Raw genomic sequence first — 20,734 nt, 5'->3', positions numbered from 1 at the left:
CATGATAGACTTTAAAGGTGAAGTTGGGCCTGAATTTCTTCTTATTTAGATAATATCAGTACTGTATCATAGTGTAAACCTGGTTGGCGCTGGTTGTGATGGACTATTTTCTATCTCTACTATACTAGACTTGTTGAGTTTTTCTGTCATATGGAGCCATGGTGGTGTGTTTGTATGCAGCGGTCAGTACCTATAGAAAAGGTACTGACCTGTGGCTGCTTGGCCTGTGGGAATAGATCTGACAGCTCATCTCCCTCTTTGGGACAACCCAGTCTTACAAGTGGACACGCATCCATGGATGGAAAATAAACTTATGTATGAAGACATGTTCGAATGGACAGTGCTGAAGCTGTCAACAGCTGTGATGGAGAAAGAAAACTGTCTTGATCCCTCTTTTGTTTTTCTCTGTAATTACTGTTTCTGTCCTCCTCAGTTCTACATCATTTGTTTTTGTACTCCCTCGTTCTCTTGCTGGCTCACCATGTGTATCTTTGCCTCACCCAGCCACGGCGCTTATGCTAATGCTGATATTAATTATTATGCTAATGTGACTGTTAATCACTATGCTAATGTCACTGTACCTACCTGTCACACTGGTGGAAAGGCTGCTTACAAGGACCTCTCCTTTCCACTTTTCTTCTGCTCCCTTCATCACCTTAAATCAACCTTAACCCTGTATATTCCATTTACAAGTCTTTACATTACACAAAAGTTGCAGTGCTTGTGCAGATTCAGCATCACACAACCAAAAAGGGATTATACTGATGCTAAAAAATGCAAGCTAACATTCCTCATTAGTCCATTGTGTACCTAAATTATCACCTCACTAGACGTTCTGCTCTAATGAACGTATTAACATATCCATGTATGTATATCACTTCTCTGTCAGTCTCCATGGTGTGTCCCCTCTTTTTAAAATGTTGGCTGCCACATGTTGTTAGTCCAGACAGGGACCTAACTCCCACAAGGAAAACCCACCCTCAGGAGAAGAATACGTGTGAATTAGATTATAGTTTTTTATTCTTTATGTTTCCACAGTGAGAATGTGTGCCTGAGACTGCTGTCAAAAAAAACAGCCAACAAAACTCCACACTGAAAATTAGTGTCATGATGCTTCAACAAATAATTTTTTTGACTGCAGGGTGACAATGTGCAGTAAACGCAGTCTTACACAGCTTTTTGTACATGATAGAACACAAAGATGAGGCGTAAACAAGAGAGGATAATTCAAATGAGCTGCTTACTATACATATGAATGGAATTTCTGCATTACTACTCTAATACAAATAGTTGTTGTGAAATGATTGTAGTTTTTTCTGTATAAAGAAGCATTGCATAGCTAAATGACATTTGTTTTTGAGAGAAAAGACTTTGGTGTTACATGTGCGTTGGTGGTCAGTCTCTCTCTCTTCCTGCTTTGTGTTCTGTTTGTGTCCATGAGTGTCAGCAGCCATTGTTCAGAGATAAATTCCTGTTATTAGGCATTAATGCCACTGGTGTTTTGTGTGTCTGTAATTACTCCCTGACCATTACTCGGGCACTATACAGTAGAAGCTTTTTACAAAACCGACACACTAACCTATTAAAAAGTAAACATTTACATATGCTGTTTTGTAAAAGATAAATGCACATAGGAAATCCATTCATCCACAGGTTAATGCTTGTATTAACTTAAAGGTGGGATGCACTGTGTCACAGTCACTGTGAAATTACACGTTCCTGATAACCTCTGATAACACTTGGCTGTCTTCCAAAGCAGCGGTCCCCAACCTTTTTTGCACCACGGACCGGTATCATGTAAAACAATACTTTCACGGACCGGCACAGAAAAAAAAACAAAAAAACAAAGTGCATAAACAGACTCTTACTCTTATGCTTAATTAGTGGGAGCCTTTGAGCTTTCCCAGCAATGAGGCGGTCCCATCTAGGGATAATGGGAGACATGACACCCGAAGTGTGTTTCTTATGTCCAGTCCACTCCGTAATTTTGTTTTGGCCGTCATTAATTGCTTCAGTCGTTCTTGTTCATGTTTTCTTCCATGGCTTGTCTTTTAATGCAGGGTGCTCGGTCTCGCAGTTTTGAAGGCTTCGTTGCCTCATTTGCGAGTCTGTCGCCACATCACTCAGAGCGGACTTGGTGTGTGAGAATCACCTGTTGCAATAAATCCGTATTTTAAATAGGACTCCTGATATAGTCTTTTAAATGCGGGTTTCTTTTTCTTTGAAGGGGTAGGCTCCTCTTCTTCTGTCTCCTCGTTAGGCCTTTTCCCCTTTCCAAAGAAGCTCTCCAAAGACGTTTGTTTTTTATTCATTTTTGCTGCTTGTGGGCTTAATTTTGGGGCCGTATCCCGTGACCGAGACAAGCGTCTGGGCAGGTGCTTAAAGGCACAGGCGGATGAATCTGATCGATTTATAAATGAAACAGCTGTCAGACTCAGATAATGAATAATATATGTTTTGCTCAGTCTTTCTGTGCGGCCCGGTACCAAATGACCCACGGACCGGTACCGGTCCCCGGCCCGGTGGTTGGGGACCACTGTTCCAAAGTACTAATTGAAACACCAAGAGTATTATGTGGATCTTAAATGGCACCTTGAACAGACACAGTCCTCCTCCTGTGTGATGCCCTCCTAGTAATTAGCCACTAGATGCTAGCTCAGACTTCAGTTTATGGGTAAAAGATGATCCCCAGTGTTAAGTGCATTTAGTAATTTTACAAAAACAACAACTTTAAGCAAAGTGAGAGTTGACTGCATTGTCCCGTTCTCACACCGGTCTCCTGGACTGCCCCCTGGGTGCTCTCCATTCTGCTCACATTGCTTTCTGTTGTTGCTACTTCTTTTATTGTAATGAAAAGGGATCTCTCACACACATTCCCCAAAGTCTGATTTATAAGCTAATATCTGTACAAGCCTCTGCACATAGCCAAAGACACACTGCGTTAGCAGGACAGTTGCACTCAGGGGACGGCCATGGCATCTAACAAGAAACTGTGTTGAAATTCATGGCGGGAGGATGATTCTGTTGGCTTTGGAGAGCAATTCAACCAAGGCCCCATCAGCTGATGGCTGGTTTGTTCTCAGCAGTTCAGTCACTGGATGGTTCCCTTCAGGCAAAATCCACATGCAGGGCTGAAGCATCTGGTGCCTCTGGCTCTCTCTGCTTGATTTCTGTGCACTCATATTAAAAGATGCTGTTGGAAACAGTTTGCAACACTTGCAGGCTGTGGAATTTGAATACCACTGCACCAATCAGGTTTATGGAAGCCCCAGGTCAAGCATTCAGATAAGGTTGAAACATCGACTTATTTAGATCACAAGCAAAGATACTGTCATTAAAAGTTTGAGGAAAGTTGGAAATCAAAATCACAGAGCCGCTGGTTTTTAAACTTTAATTCTTTTTCTCTTATCATAGCTCCAGCAGATCCCATTTCACTGAACAGGCAATTTGTTCCTTGGCAGAACCTACCGTTCATTTGAATGGTCAGCTTTTCCGAACCATTCTGTTACACCTATAAGTCTCACTTAAAGCCAGCACCGGCGATGACACGGACAAATTAGATGGCTTAATAAAACGTCTGAGGGTCGCTGAGCAGAGCAAAGGTACTTTTTAGTTTAATGAACTAGCCAGTGGAAGATAACATCTGTAGGAGTAGGCTGGAGAGAGACGGTGAGGCAGAGATACTAAACTTAATTTGATATTTGATATTGGAATAGTGGCTTATACACTCAGTCTAATTTATTTGAAAGTAACGGCACAACCTTTAGCCTTTTCGATCATTACATTAATTTGGACGTCGGCCCTCACGGTCTCTGTGTACACTGCATTTTATAATGTGTGACACTGAGTTAGATTGATTGAGAAATCTATATGTGTTTGCTTTTGACAGAGGACTCAAACACATTACTGGTCTTTGACCATTACTAAAGCTGATGCTTAACTTTTTTAAGCATCAGCCTCTGCTGTGTGTCCTTTGTCTTGCAAGGCCCTGTTTCAAAACTTGAAATGCAAAATATTAATATAAATTGAAGTTTAGAAGTTTGCAAAGGCAGAATGCATACTCTGTGTAACCCTTACCTGCAGTGACTTCTAAACTGGATGCATGGGGTAACTGCTGCTCAAACCTTTCCTACAATGCTGTCGAAGGACAAAAACACAAATAATCAGTTTGATTATTTAAGTCTTTTCCCACCACCCACCATCTCTGCAGGTCACCTGGTTCCTTTATGCTAGCGTCACCTATGACCCTTTGTTGCCTGAAGGTGGGGCAGAGCGTGGCGGCAGCACTCCCGTTCACTCTCATTTATTTTTTCCCAGGCTTTAAATTACAGCCACATCATCACTATTTCACAGATCAATTGTGTCCTATTTTGAGCATGTCTGTTGTCAGAGTTAAGGTTCTTTGTGGTGTAGCCAAGAAAATTAATTTTGGATACCATCTATAATATTTAGGCCATTTGTTGAGAGCAGCTGATCAATAGTTGTGTAGTGACATCCATAGTTCTCTCTTCTGTCAGATGGATGATATTGATTGGGGATGAACAGATGTGGTTTGGCTGATTTTTTTTGTGTTCCTTTGGGATTTTGTCAGCAAATTAATGATGTTTGTGTTGATATAGTGTACTTGAGGATCACTCAGGGGTTTTGTCCTCAGGTTTCCTTTTGACAGTGAACAGGGATGTGAAAATACACCAGGAATAGGGAGTAGTAACAGTAGTGTTTTTGTACTGTGGACATCATTTGTTGTGTATATATATTGATACATGATATGGAAGAACAAAATATTGAACATTAAGGCTGGAGATAAATAAAAAGAAGCCTCTGTATGTTATGTGATCTACGTCCATAGATGTGGACTTAGGCTTCTGGACAACCATTGTAATTACCATAGTTCTGCATTTTGGCTGTTGCATTGTGTTGGTGCCAGTAATGATCAGTGAAACATTGTAGTGCTTGCATAGTGCTTTTCTACATTGCCTCACATCCACCGTTTGTCTCTCTCACACACACACAGCCACTGGGAGCACCTCTGGGTCTTGCGCAAGCACACATAAGCATGCAACCACGGCTGGGGACTGAAACCCCAACCGTATAGCTAGTTGGCAACCACTCCACCTGAGCCACAGCTGTGGTGTTCATTTACCTGTAAAACACATTAACAAGGTTTATGAAATCAGAATATAAGATGATTACACATACAGCATGTGACACAGTCATATAGCTACATGGTAATAGTGTGTGCATGATTTGAAACCAGATTTTCCTCACCTGGTCTTTTTTCAGCTGTGTTTTGTTTAGGTGATTTCTCACTCCTCTTACTAATAATGAACTCAGATGTTAACATCACAGTGTTAATAGCAGCTATTGAAGCTGTTAGTGTCAAGGTGACGCTCACGCTTGCAGCTAAGCCTCGGTCAATAGGTTGCTAATTCCAGGCGGCTATATGAGCGCACAGTAGTCTGCCTTTTACTCATTTACAGGCTGTTTATAGGAATTTATGTGTGGTAAAGCTAATCTTTTCTCTGCGTGAGAACTTGTTGAAATGCGTGTGTCTCACTCTCAATGCCCTGCAGCTGCACCACTTAAGTCAAGAGGAATTCAGGAGGCAACGTTACGCTAAAAAAATTGCGATTTACACTGGCCCGCTGGTGCAACTAATAGTCCAGTGCGATGTATCTATGTTTTTTTCCTCTTCATTACGCATTTTTTGGCTTGTGCGACTTATTCTCCGGAACCTATAGTCCGGAAAATACGGTATTTTATGTAGAAGTGTTCAACTTTATTGTGTAAAGCTAACACTAATTCTTTTGTTGAGTACATTCTAACCCACTGCATGCACGTTGCAATAAGTTGTACTCTGAGGGATTATTAAAGCTGTCTATGTAGAAGTTGAACTTTTGGTGTTGCATCTACTTACCAGGACCGTGGTAAGCTTCTCTTTTTGTGTTGGCCATCTTCTATCATTACACTCTGACACAGTGTTTTTCTTAGCTGCTGAGAGCTGTTTGATGCTTGCTTGATGTTTGTTTAAAGTTTGCATCATAACCATTGACAGTAAAAACTATGGACAGAGACGTCACCCGTTCCAGGACATGGATGACCGCCGCCATGTTGGCAGCGTCACGTCCGCCAAAACTCCAAATATGGACAAAAAGGGGGAGCACGAGCGGAGTTTAGTGCGGCGGGCGATCGTGGAAGCAGGAAACTCACATTGTGATACGTCAACTGTCTGTCACTCACGCGGCAATGCCCATAATTATGCATAATTTTAAATCAAAATACAATTGAAACACGTGAGTTGTAAAAAAATTCACCCCCCCTACAAGTGACACTAGAAGGGAACCTATCATCTGAGACCAGAGTGGTTTTTTGTACCAGGCTGTAAACATGTTCTTTTCTGCTGTGAAGTCGGCCATTTTAACATGGGAGTCTATGGGAAATTACTTGCTTTTGGAGCCAGCCCCCAGCAGTTGCGGCGTGAATTACAAGTTTTGACACTTCCGCATGGGCTTCAACTTTGAGCCCCGAAGGTTGCCGCTTAATCATAACCCCCACTCAGTTGCTGATTCACTTGACTTTTGATTGGCTCTGTTCCATGACTCGCCATCATGCAGTCCCCAGCACTGTAAACTACACTCAACAAAAATATAAACGCAACACTTTTGTTTTTGCTCCCATGTTTCATGAGATGGACTTGAAGATCTAAACTTCATTCCAGATACACAATATTACCATTCCTCTCAAACATTGTTCACAAATCTGTCTAAATGTGTGATAGTGAGCACTTCTGCTTTGCTGAGATAATCCATCCCACCTCACAGGTGTGCCACATCAAGATGCTGATCTGACATCATGATTAGTGCACAGGTGTACCTCAAACTGCCCACAATAAAAGGCCACCCTGAAATGTGCATTTTGTTTCTGCTTTATTGGCGGTCTGGGGACTCAGAACCAGTCAGTATCTGGTGTGACCACCATTTGCCTCATGCAGTGCAACACATCTTCTTCGCATAGAGTTTATCAGATTGAGTCTGTTTATTGTATCTTTCTGTCTGTGCTAGTGCTTACTTGTATTATTACACAGATACCTTCTCACAACCTACCCAATATAGTTATAATAAAGTAAATAAAATCAAGGAAGAAAAAACTTTCTAAATCCAAACACACAAAATTTAAATAAGGACATACACAGATCAAAATAACCTACCAAGCCAGGTCCAACAAGGGGTTGTGCTGTAATAATCTTAAATCTAACACTGTAAACAGGCTGTACAAAAAACTACTAAACTGGAATTTAAAGTGTATGTCAGTCACAGCAAAGATAACACATACAGTATCGTACTGGCTTTAATGGCTTCGGACTAGGCAAAATTTGTGCAGAGTCAAGTTTAATGCATGTCGACAGCTGGTAAAGAGGGGTGTCCAAGAAGAACACTAATGCTCACAACAATTACAGGATGAACCATGCCAAAAAGCACAAAAAGAAGGCTAAAGAAATCTAGCATCCATGGTACGATGAAGCCAAAATAACTATTTGGATCGATATGACTGCTAAAAATTTGTCAATATGTGGACAAATTGAATCATTTTTCCTCAATAAGCTTAATTTTACATAAATTTTGTTAATATGACTTTAAAATTTTTCATAGGTCAACGGTACACTGTGGGCAAATTTTACCCCCTAATGTGTTGTTCGGGGACAAAAACGTCCCCTAACTTTAACAGTTTTAAAAATATATTAGATAAATATTTTTTTGAAATTTTTTTGCATAGACCTTTTAATTAACTTCAGTTCTAATCAACAGTAGTGAAAAAATCATTTTCCCTCAAGATTTTAACCCTTTAATCACCAATTTTATAAGGGGTGGTGCTGAAAATTGAAAAAAAAAAAAACACAAAATGGCTCATTTTTAATAGAAAAGGTGAATGTGGACTGGATTCTTTTTAACCTTTATTACAGTCTTGGTCATGTCAAACATCAGTAAAAAAATTGACTTTATTGCATTATTAGTTTTTGCACAGCACTGGATTTTCTTTTTTTCTCCCATTTTGTCCCATAGACTTACATTATAAACACACTTTTTTTGACTGCACAGCCATGGCACTAAATAATCATGCATTCTTGATTGTTGGTGGTTTACCCTGTTGGTAGGAGGTAACATTTGTGATTTTTACAGTTAACAACTTAATTACCATATTAACCCTTTACCTGCAGGCCTGTGCTCATGTAGTGTAGTTTCCGGCTTGTATATGGAGTTATAGGGAGTATTTTAGCACATAATTGTGTGTCTACACACTGTGTGTGTATGTTAGAGAGGAAGAGAGCCATTTGCACACTGTCAGGGAAGGAAAGTCAGGAAAATAAAGTTAGTGAAGTGTACCTAATTCAGACGTACAACGGCGATGCATAAGCATGTAAAATGAAAACATCCAGGAGTTCTGGCGTCTGAAGTTGTGGATGGGTAAAATAGCTGTTTTTTTTTTTTTTTAGCTTTCGGAAAACACGTCCTCCAGTAGAGTGACTTTACTTTTAGGTTAGTGTCTCAGTTGAGATCACTGAATTAGTCTAAGTGAAGTCTAAGTGCCCCTTTTCCATGGTGTGTTGCGCTCCACACGACCATACCTACATGTGCATGTTACTAAATAGACACCATAGATAGATAACTTGATAACATAATAAATAATCATTGACTAACCAAATCTAATCTACAGTTTAGTCCCCTACTAAAATTAGTATTAAAAGTAGTTTAGTAAAGTAAAGTAAAGTAAATTTGTTGCAGCCCTAAAAGTAAGTGCCGGGCCCTTTGATGCTGAGAGGTTCAGAATAAACAAAACAAAAACACTAGTGGACTTGCATGCATCCTCCTGGTCATTTAATGGTGACAAGAGCAGCAAGCAGCATGAAGAGAGGATTCACCTGTGCATGAGTGAAGGATTCACTTGTGAACGAATGAAAGATTCGCTTGTGAACAAGTGACGGATCTACACTCAACAAAAATATAAACGCAACACTTTTGTTTTTGCTCCCATGTTTCATGAGATGGACTTGAAGATCTAAACTTCATTCCAGATACACAATATTACCATTCCTCTCAAACATTGTTCACAAATCTGTCTAAATGTGTGATAGTGAGCACTTCTGCTTTGCTGAGATAATCCATCCCACCTCACAGGTGTGCCACATCAAGATGCTGATCTGACATCATGATTAGTGCACAGGTGTACCTTAAACTGCCCACAATAAAAGGCCACCCTGAAATGTGCATTTTGTTTCTGCTTTATTGGCGGTCTGGGGACTCAGAACCAGTCAGTATCTGGTGTGATCACATCTTCTTCGCATAGAGTTTATCAGATTGTCTATTGTGGCCTGTGGAATGTTGGTCCACTCCTCTTCAATGGCTGTGCGAAGTTGCTGGATATTAGTGGGAACTGGTGCACGCTGTCGTATACGCCGGTCAAGCACATCCCAAACATGTTCAATGGGTGACATGTCCGGTGAGTATGCTGGCCATGCAAGAACTGGGACATTTTCAGCTTCCAAGAATTGTGTACAGATCCTTGCAATGTGGGGCCGTGCATTATCTTGCTGAAACATGAGGTGATGTTCATGGATGTATGGCACAACAATGGGCCTCAGGATCTCATCACGGTATCTCTGTGCATTCAAAATGCCATCAATAAAATGCACCTGTGTTCTTCGTCCATAACAGATGCCTGCCCATACCATGACCCCACCACCACCATGGGCTATTCGATCCACAACATTGACATCAGCAAAGCGCTCACCCACACGACGCCACACACACTGTCTGCCATCTGCCCTGAACAATGTAAACCGAGATTCATCCGTGAAGAGAACACCTCTCCAACGTGCTAGACGCCATCGAATGTGAGCATTTGCCCACTCAAGTCTGTTACGGCGACGATCTGGAGTCAGGTTAAGACCCCGATGAGGACGACGAGCATGCAGTTGAGCTTCCCTGAGACGGTTTCTGACAGTTTGTGCAGAAATTGTTTGGTTATGCAAACCAATTGTTTCAGCAGCTGTCTGAGTGGATGGTCTCAGACGATCTCGGAGGTGAACCTGCTGGATGTGGAGGTCCTGGGCTGGTGTGGTTACTCGTGGTCTGCGGTTGTGAGGCCGGTTGGATGTACTGCCATATTCTCTGAAACGCCTTTGGAGACGGCTTATGGTGGAGAAATGAACATTCAATGCACGAGCAACAGATCTGGTTGACATTCCTGCTGTCAGCATGCCAATTGCACGCTCCCTCAATGCTTGTGGCATCTGTGGCATTTTGCTGTGAGACAAAACTGCACATTTCAGGGTGGCCTTTTATTGTGGGCAGTTTAAGGTACACCTGTGCACTAATCATGATGTCAGATCAGCATCTTGATGTGGCACACCTGTGAGGTGGGATGGATTATCTCAGCAAAGCAGAAGTGCTCACTATCACACATTTAGACAGATTTGTGAACAATGTTTGAGAGGAATGGTAATATTGTGTATCTAGAATGAAGTTTAGATCTTCAAGTCCATCTCATGAAACATGGGAGCAAAAACAAAAGTGTTGCGTTTATATTTTTGTTGAGTGTAGTTTACAGGGGTGTGCGTGAGTCCTTGGGGGCACACTTGTTTTACATGCATTTGGCACTACCTGTTGTTGCTGGTATGTTATTGACGTTTAAAAGACCATAAAAATATTTTCAAAACAGTTATATTTGTTATTCTGCCCCTTTCCCTTTTTATTTTTAGCTATATTTCGCTTCTGCTCCTGTGTGTTACAGGCATGGGGTGGAAAGGGTTAAAAAAAGGTTGATTTGTTGCTTACTTTCAGTAAGAGTAAAACTACCAATAACGAAGTTTTTAACTAAGCAGTCAGATCACACGGAGGTATTGACCCCACTGATTTAATTTCTGCCTCCTCCCTTTGTGTTATATCCTCTTTGCATTTACCCCCTCTGCTCCAGACAACCCCGGGCTGTCATGTAATGCTGCTCTGCCTTCCTGCTGGTTGCTGCCAATACATATTACTGTCAGCATGGCATCCCCCACTGAGCCTGCAGGTGCTGAAATAACACACTGGCTCCCATAGTGAGATGGTTAGAGGGTGCGCAGCACCTGTGTCTGTGTGTGTGTGAATAGGTGAGGGGTCGGCCTAGGTGAGCAGAAAGCCTTCAAAGAACCACAGACCCAGTAATTAGCACAGCAGGTTTTGTATCTAAGGTTTGATGTGTGTGTGTGAGCGTGTATTAGCATCACCTGCAACACCCTCTGTTGTTTCTCTCCTTCATCCTCCATCGTTTCATGCCTCGCTTTTGCTTCGCCCCGTCTCGCAGCCATTTGCAGTCGCCATGGTGATGTATAGAAGTCAGATGGTCAGACCTGTGCAAGTTACAAGTTCCCTCAGACTTGTGTGTGTGTCTGTGTGTGAGAGAGAGTTTTATTTATAACTGCCTCTCTGGCTATCCTTAGAGAGCCAAACACAGAGGGTTACCTGATCAGTACAGCAGACACATCCGGCACATCAAATATGGCAAACAAATAAGGACAATGAGTTAAGAACATCATGTTGTTGTATGTAAGTCAGAGGATTCATGTCCTTGTTGGCTCATCTACAAGAATAATCTTTTCATATATAATTAGCGTTAAACTTATTTTAAACACATTTAAGACAATAGGTTCAATGTCATCCTCTCAACTCTCAATAGAGTTTTTCTCATAGTGATACTTTGCTATTAAAAAGGACTTAAGGGATATAAAATCCCTGCTATGAGAAGACAGTGTGGTCCCTTTATACCATATTTACAGTTCTAACTTCCTAGCTTGTTGCTTCTACTCGCAGTCAGTTAGAAGCATTAAAGTGAAGTTACATGCCAGTAACGTTGCTGGATATCAAACCAGGCCAAATGTGCTAACAGGCAAAATGTATATTGCATGTTTTACAAAATAATGTCGCAATTTTCTTTTCTTTACTTAAACACCATCACTGGTCCTATCAGTCTACGCTACTTGTCTATGTCGGCAGCAATCTAAGCAGCCTTTTTGTATTTTTGGTTGTTGTTGATTGCTTGCATCATTTAACAAAATGTAAAAATACAGATAAATTTGGTAAATAGTAGAAAAATAAATGTGTTCTAAAATATCTGTTAATTTCATGAAACAGATATTTTTAAATAATACTTTGGTAACAATCTTCCAGATAAACGAAGAGTGAGGCGCTGAGACGGACTCAAATGAAGCCATTCTCCCCAGTTTTGTAAATGACAGTCATTAGTCTGTCATTAACACTTGCCTCCAATGATTGCTATCTGCGACGGCACTATCTTGGGAACTGTTGACTGGCATGTGTTAATGTGTTAATGTGTTGTGTGTGTGTGTGTGTCTACTAGGGAATGTTGAAACTGAAATCAGCGTCTCAATCTAGGAAGTCTCTCATATCCTCAGAAAGTGATACTTGTCCCTACAGGCGCCACACTTCCACTTGTTAAGATAATGAATATTAATGTGTCACCTTGTTATTGTCTTATGATGACGCCAAACAATACAAAAATCCAGAACACTCAATAAACACACTCTTACATGCTACTATTCTATATAATAACAACATCAAGTGATATAAACCGGTTAGAAACTGGAGGGACTCTGTTATATGTCAACCCAGCGGAGGTCACAGTCAGAGAGAAGCTCGCTGCATGTTTGCTTTGTAAACCATGGTGCCTGAAATCTCAGTATTCAGCGTGAAAGTGTTGCTGATGTGAGAGGATGTGGTGGATAAACAGAGGCTTCAGTGATGGCAAATAGAAACAACGATAAGATGAATGGAGTGAGAGTACCACGTTCATATTTATAAAATGCTGCGCTTTTACCATTCACATGTATCCCCCTGCACTTATGCATACCACTGGTGCATATGCAAAGTCATCAATTGATTGTTGGGATTGTTGTTATTGTGGGAGTTTGCACCAACTGCACAAATAGACTTTGCTTTTGTTTTAGGAATCCCTACTGGGATTTGTGATTTGCTGATTGCTTCTCCTACATTAACATTTACATAATAATATAGATAATTAAAAGAATAGTGATGAAAGAAATCGCTCTGCTATTAGTTTTTAACACGTCTACACCACAGATACCTGTCCCTGTTATACACCCACCTGTATAATAACTTCCAAACTATGACTGTCAGTGTTCAAGTTGGTATTATATATACAGTATTGTGCCCCTGCACTAAACAGGTCACATATGAAAACACTGAATCTCTACCATGTGCTTCATCATGATCCAGTTTATTGATTATATAAATATTGAACTTTTAGCTATCCAGACTTAGTATTTTAATGCTTCTTAATTATATTCTTTCTTAAAAATCTAAAGTTCACACTTTATTTTTAATTATTTAGGTTTTATATTATAGTGTTAAAACAAATGCTTCTTGATGTCTGTTATGAACCAGCTCAGCTAGGGAAGGGGGAAGCAACATAAACCAGATGGAATTAGTTAATCAAGGTGTTTAATGGATAAAATAAAATACAACAATTCATAACCCAACAACAAAAGCAAGCAGGTAACAACAACAGAAATGAACAAAACGTGTGCTTGTTTTCTAGCTGACAGAAACGAGCATGTCTGTTCACAGCTCAGATACAGCCCATGCAGACGCCACAAAAAGCCTCAGTATAGCACTAACTAAAAGAGTACCACTTCTTACAACAACACACAAAGTAACACAGTCAGTACAGAACGAGGGGCACATGGGCAAACCACATACTTCATATTGCATATTTCCTGGTGACAGGTGTTGTCCAGCCAGTCAGCCGGCACCGTGGACACACGTTGTTATGATGCCGACGTAAAGGTGGGGGGCGGCCCCCCATGAATGCCAGGTGAACACACACACACAAGACCCCCCAAAATAACTAAAAAGGCCTGGCCCTAACAATGTCTAAATGGGAATATTCCATCTGATTAAGGCCTGGACTTGCTAACTAAATGTGAGAGGCCTGTGCTAGATGTCAGTGTAGGAGCGAGACCACTTTATCCAGGGATTTTAAAACACCCAAAATATCCAGTGTAATGTGCCATTATGATACTACTATGTTGCTAAATCGAGCAGCACAGATGGCTTATAAATGCATGTAACCACGCAGTGTGCTGATCCACTAAGATACGTGTTTTTTTTCTGATTCTCTAATAGACAGTGGTGTATTTTTAGCCTGATCAGATATTTGTGTAAGTGGATGGTCTTTATCTAGATGTTTTTCTTTTAGTTACACAAGCCCGACGACGCTGGGGAAAGGGAAATAGTGCATAACATTAGTCGTGGGCGACAGAGGAAACCTACACACTTAATACCGCATCATATTACCACCATACAACAAGACACAGAATGAGAGGAAGTAGGAAAGCACAGAAAATCCCACCAGATGCTCTAAAGAAGAATCACTGTGCCTGTTTGTTTCTTTTCCTGTCTCACTAGTTTCTATCTGTAATTGCACACTGATTTTTTTTCCCCCTATGTCTTCCATCTCCTATATCTCACTGTCACTACTTAAAGACACCTGAGTTGGCAGCTGTTAGTAAACCAGTTAGACTGTATCTGTCCCATTCCATGCCTTCAGTCCTTATCGACCTGCATCCATTTCCAGGAGGTGATGGACTGTTAAATTAACTCATAGTACACTGATAATCTCACCAGACCAGCCCCCACATATGTGTGTGGAAAGTTGTTTATATTGAGTTCCATCTCAATAACGCATCATTAAATCTAACTGTCGTCTTGGCCAATGACAAGTTTTAAACGCACAGGATCATCGTTTATGATATCAAATGATTCAATTTGATTGGTCATCATGTGTGTTATCTGCAGTATAAAAGCACACACTCACAAACTCAAACCCAGCATGCACATATGCGCACACAACAGAGGGGTTCCCGTTTTTTGTTTTTTTTATCAGTGCCGGTTGCCACAGCAACAGGGGAGAGCTTGTCTCGAGGAACCCTATGGCAGCTGTGCGCTGGCCATCTGGGAGAGAAAAAGTGTGGGAGCCACAGACAGGAAGAGAAGTCAGAGAAGTAACTTCTTCATCTGTTTAACTGAACAGTCTTTTTGTGGATCTATAAAATGCATTGATGTTTCATGTTATTTAATGCGGGCAAGTTATTGCTAGTGTCAGGTATTAATCTGTCCTGTCTTGGAAGTTGTCCTATTTAATTCAGTTCAATTCATTTAATTAAGTTTTATTTGTATAGCGTATTTTACAATCAGAATTGTCTCAAGGTGCTTCACAGAGATCCAAAACCTGAACCCCCTTAAGAGAAAAAGCCCCCTTTTAACAGGAAGAGACCTTGAACAGGACCCGATAAAGGAGGAGAAGATGAGGTAGACAGGACAGAGAGGATGAAAGAGAGAGGCCTGCCTTTGTAACCACAGACTGTGTAACGTCTATGTTCAAAAATTCTGTAGAGCTGTGTTTACCCCAACCTGTTCAAAAACGGAGCCTTTAACCAAGGCAGTCAAAGCCCGACAACAGGTGGTGTCACACCTGATCACAGTGGCCATTTCTTTTCAAACAATGCCTGAGCAAACACAGAACAAACAGTTAATGCAAAAGCCAAGCTTTGCAAAAAGTTCAACTCCACTGTGCAGACTGTGGTGTGATGATAGGATCTTTTCCCAACATGGCACTGCCTGTAACTGGGATATTTTTGGCCTCACTTTTGTATACAGTTTATGGAAATGAGTTACAGTTTCCAAGTCAGCTGATGCTGTATGGTCAGTAAAATTGTTGGCCTACATGTTCAGACACAGTGAGCTGTTTTCTACTGCAATATAAAACAAATGGAACCTTAAGGACTGAAGCTGAAGAAAGGAATGAACCTATTAGCGGCCTTTGGATGTGACTCAATTGTTTATTAATAATTACATTAATTAATAATTGAATTATTCTTTTTTGAGTACTTTTTATTTTGTGACCATTTTTTGTAGTATTGACTTAACACGTGACCTTAAAGTATGGTAGTAAGTATTCTCCTTGCTGTCTAGCGTCATTGTTTTACTGTTGTGTCTCTATAGTAACCTCACTGATAGTAATTGTGTGATGCTGATTATTCTCTTGAGAAATCCAGTGATTTGTAACACACAGTTAGCATTAGCCATCTTAGGTAGGCAGGAGTTTTATTAGTAGTTAATAATACTTCAGAGTTAATGCATTAATTATGCTTTCTTGGCTCCATGTCACACCTTTAACCAAGCAGTCTCATTAAGTGTGATGGCAAAAGTCAGCAGTGACTGAAGGCCCAGAAGGCAGCAGGCTGATGAGCTATCACACATTCACAGAACAAGTAATAGCGTCTGTTGTTACTGTCATTCTGACAATTATCCACATAACCTTTGCCATCAACGTGCCTGTGTGTGTGTGTGTGTGTGCATTTCTCTGACCTGACAGCTTAGGAAAAAGAGGAGCTGACATGAGATGCTGTGAAGCATTACCGTGTGATATCCCATGACATTTACTGCTGTCCATCGGACACACATACACACAGCATCACCCATAAATACACTCCATTCTCCCTTTTACCCAGTCAGCTGTACTGGATCGAAGAACCCCTGATGGAAAATTCCAGGAAAGAAAAGACCTGCTAGCCTTTCAGAACATTATACAGTGATACAAGAGATGATAGAGATGGGAAAGAAAAGGAGAAAGTGAGCAACTAAATGATAGTACGCGCTGAAACATTTATGAGATAAATGAAAAAAAAAACACACACACACAAAAACATAAAAACAAAAAACAAATGGCAGGGCTTTATTTAAGAACTCCACCAATATTACACGTCTCTTTACAATTCTTGTAAAAACCTGCTGGTTAGGAAAAGATTTTTGTTTCCCTAGAGGGAGCAGTGCTAGCTTGTCAAACAACTAAAGCCTACAAGTGAGAAAAAACGGACGGCCTATGTAGTTTGATTTCCAAGAGTTTAAATCGAGGCAACTGGACTTAAGGATTGTTTTTTGAAGACATTTCACTGAGTGGCTTCTTCAGTTCACTCGGGGCGAAGCGTCTTCAAAAAACAATCCTTGAGTCCAGTTGCCTCGTTTTAAACTCTTGGAAGTGATTGATCAGTATGGTTCTTATTTTAGTTTATTTTGTAATTTCGCTTTATTTAGCAGTGTTTACAATGTTATACACAGTCATGATGCTTCAATTCAATTCGTGATGCAATGTAACTTAAGGACACCACCCCGTAAACTAAAATAACCTCCCTCATCATTTCCCCTCTCTCCCTCTATCCTTTGTGACGTTTTAATTCATTTGATAGTCGATCGGTTGCCACGGTAACCGGAGGTCGTTTGCCTCCTGTGTGTCTCTTTGGAAACAATAAAAACAAGAGAGGGGAAGGCAAGAGAGAGAGAAAAGGCAGAGAGACTTTGAGAAAGGCTTAAAAAGAGTGATGCCATGCAGCGAGGTATTAAGAATTCATTTAGCCCCCGCTGCTGCACACTTTCAGCCTCCCAGCCCATTCCAGCTCTGTCACGCCGATGCTTTCGAAACATCCAGATCTTTTTGGGTAAAATGGCCTGAACTCACTAGACGGTTTTTATAATAATAAAAACGAATCTTAATCGTCACAGGAAATGTTCGCAGTTGCTCCCAACATATTTTAAGACAAAAGAAGTTTAAAAGGCAGAAACAATATTAAACAATTAATAAGAAACATAAAAAACAAAGTGCGATTAAGTTAAAAACAGAAAATATTATATATATTTATTTTCCACTGTAAAAACACATTATAAATACAACAATATTTTAACCGTTTGTTGTCCCTTTCCTCTCAATCAGTGTTAAAGTATGTTTAGGTAATTTATTTGACATGAACTGTACCATTATAATAGTTTAATGACATTTTTGTCTAGCAGCTCCTTGTTTTAGGTGAGCTGCCCAGTGTTGCAGATTAAAATACTGAATATGTTCCTAGAAGCTTCCAGCAGTAAGTGACAGCCGCTGTGTGAACATGAAGCAGAGCATGCAGAAAACAGCTCACTATTTTCGCTTCGCTTCATAAAAATGAATGCTGGAAAAAATCTGGAAGAGAAAAGGGTTCTATAAAACAATTTTTATAGTTAATCTTCTTCGAATGCCCTGTCTGCGATCGAGCTTTGTGCTTTGAATTCCACCTCGTTTCCCTTCCAGTCGCTGTGTGAATGTGCCTGTGTGAGGGAGGGGAAGAAAAAAAAAAGATGGAGCCTCCTCCAAGGCACCTACACTAATTGACTCATTTTTCAGAAGTGGTGAGAGACAGACAGACTCTTGCACATTGTTAAAGGCAGCTCATGTATAGTCAGTGCGCATGAGAAGGCAGAAATCTGGGCACTCTAGTAACTTGTGGAGGCTGTTTTTTAAAGAATTCATTTGGCAGTGGAAATAACCCCGAGATAATCCTTATAGCGTTAGCCTAAAGGCTGTCATCATTACTTAGACTGGGGGAAATGAGAAAACGCTGACCTGCAGTTTTTATCCAGCAATGCTGTTCACATTGGAGTGTGTGGCCGCATAGGAAGGCTTCACTTTTTATGTGGTGTGTTCAGAGGCGCCGCCTGGAGGGTCTCACACAGGCTCAGTGACACCTGCGGATGATATCTCTGTCCTCATTAAGAAGGGCTAGCTACAGAGAAACAGCTGAAGCAGCAGAATTGTGTGTTAGCCTGCAGGATGTTCCTACCTGTGGAACGGTGACCTGATTTGGATATTTCTATCTTTTACAATTGATTTTACTACATTAATGCTAAATTACTTTTTTTAGATTTACAAAACACTGTATACATCAACCCATGTAATAAATACTGTATGTATTAGATACATTTAAGGGGACACACCAAAGACCTATTGGATCTCAATAAGCTGGTTGGACTCAGCGGCCAGCTTAATGAGATCCAATAGCCCTTTGATTCACAGATTAAGGGAAAACTCACAAGGTCAATACGTCCTTTATATTACCTCAAGCAAGGTCATGCAGTTATTTAAGAAACAATTCAGAGAATACTAATCTGAACTGGATTTTGACGTAAGGTGACCTAGAATGTTAGGAAAGACACCAACAAATAAAATGTCATATTATTATTATTATGAAGTCCCTAACCCTAACAAAACAAAGGACAGTATAGATGTCCAGGTGGACATCCCTAACCCTAACCCTTATTTTTCACAGGCATGGCCAGTACTTCCTGCCCCTGGGGGGGGGGCAATTTTTTTTTTTTTTTTTTTTCTTGAATTGCCCCCCAGGGGACCGAGTTCTTTAATTTGATTTGCATGAGTCTTTCACAATGATAGCCATCCAGAGGGCATGACAAAGACTGATCTGTATTTACTCTGCAGCTTTCCTTACAGAGTACATACTGCTGCATGTAGCATGCATTGTGCTATGACATCTACTTTATCACAACATTTTACTCTGTTTTATGATATTTATTATATTTCTGCATTATTTTGTGCAGTTTGAGAGAGTTTTTTTTTCCAAACAGCTGATTAAATTATAGAAAACCTGGCTTGTTGATGCTATGTTGATGCAATATTAGTTAATCAAGGTGCAAACATACTTTGGAGTCACTGCTTGTAGCACTTTTTGCAAATGCTTTCAATATATTTTTCATTAATGTAACTGATGAATTGCAGTGCTTTAATGCATACATATGAACTTGTTTGTGTAACCGCAGCACATGTGTCACTGTTGCTGCTACTATATGCCCCTGACTGTGTTTAATGTCCAGGATCTGATAGCCTGAGATCTCAGGTGCAATATTTTAAAAAGGTATAACCCAGTTAAAGAGGATTCCTGCGGTGTATTATTCACTGTGTGTGATGTTCGAGGTTAGGGTAATCAGTATAATACAATTAATCTTTCCTCTTAACCTCGTCTTGTATGTGTTATAGATATTAGCCCACTAGTGATTAGTATAAATCATAAACTTTTAATGATCCCGTCAGCCGACCATGCATTGATTTACTGTTAAATGCAATGTGAGACTTAATGTGCCTGAGTTAGGGTATGTGTGTGAGAGAGAATGTGTGCTTAAGTGTAGGTGGGTGACTGAGCGTTTATGTGTTGAACCGCTGCACATGCATTTGTGTGTACTTTTCTGCTCAATAAGTGGGTGTTGATGTGCAACCCTCCGTCTATGTGTTTATGCCTATGCATGTGTTTTGCCCACTCACAGCCTATCTTTATCCATGCTGTGATATCTGCAGTCGTCCATCTCTTTGTAGGAAGGATCTGGCAGAGCCAAGACAAACGTGTTAAGAATTTCTTCAAACCAGCGTAGTAGCAGAGGAATGGTCCCCCCCCCCTTTTTTTTTTTTGTTTTTTTTTTTGTTTTGTTTTTTTTTGTTGCTGAAGCTGCTCCCGTCCTGCAGGCTGTGTGTTATGGGCTGCTGGCTGAGCAGCCTGTGCTGCATAGCCTCGGGGATGGATTGGACCTCCTAGGGTATTACAGCACATCCTCCTTCACACGCTTGTTAGCCAAGCAGTGCACTCACTCCCTGAACACGGAGTAAATGCATATTGAATCACTCCATATAACTCTTGTTTTTCTCTGGCACATGGCGCAGTTTTGCATGTACTGCTTGCTCCGTTAACCTTTTCTCTAAACAAGTGTTGTTCATGCCCTGATGCTCTCAAAATTTTTGGCTCCGTGACACATTCTGCCTGTTAGGCAGCACTTTGAGTATTCAGAGTGAA

At 40.6% G+C, this 20,734-nt stretch overlaps 1 protein-coding gene across 1 annotated transcript in view; it reads left to right on the top strand.

Annotated features, from left to right (window-relative positions):
• The window catches only part of LOC114426447 (voltage-dependent T-type calcium channel subunit alpha-1I-like), a 134,588-nt gene that overhangs the window by 9,183 nt on the left and 104,671 nt on the right, over nucleotides 1-20,734 (top strand). The gene's annotated exons all lie outside the window — the stretch shown is intronic.

Source organism: Parambassis ranga, chromosome 1, assembly GCF_900634625.1.
Source record: "Parambassis ranga chromosome 1, fParRan2.1, whole genome shotgun sequence".
Lineage (NCBI taxonomy): Eukaryota > Metazoa > Chordata > Actinopteri > Ambassidae > Parambassis > Parambassis ranga.
The sequence above is the reverse complement of the archived record's forward strand: the minus strand, read 5'-3'. Positions and strand labels throughout refer to the sequence as shown.